The sequence below is a fragment of the Dreissena polymorpha genome, chromosome 14 (assembly GCF_020536995.1).
Source record: "Dreissena polymorpha isolate Duluth1 chromosome 14, UMN_Dpol_1.0, whole genome shotgun sequence".
NCBI lineage: Eukaryota > Metazoa > Mollusca > Bivalvia > Myida > Dreissenidae > Dreissena > Dreissena polymorpha.
This window is the reverse complement of record NC_068368.1, coordinates 31,251,596-31,252,016: the sequence shown is the minus strand read 5'-3', so window position 1 is coordinate 31,252,016 and position 421 is coordinate 31,251,596.

Here is a 421-nt window from a genome sequence, read left to right as displayed (position 1 = left end):
CTCTCTCTCTTTATATGATGTATGCGTGTTTATATATAATAATTATAATATTATCTGTGAAATTGTAAAAGAAAATAATCATTTATGGTTTTTAACATGTTTTGAATTGTTTAAGCGAATGCTTTTGATACTGTTTTATGTAGAAAATATTTGTGACAATGCATTCAGTTTATGAGTATAGACATTTACATTTTCATATGATTAACACTAATTTGTAGAGGGAAGATAGCACATTAACATTATAGCAACGATCTAACTAAAAAAGCTGTGCTTGGCAATCTGTATCAAATCTATATTCTCCATGTAATACAAGAGGATTAACAAAATATGTGTTCGTGAAACGGCGCGTCACTATTTCTATCATCAGTTTATAGAAATGAACATATCGAAACCATTTTAAAATACTTAACATTTTATTGTA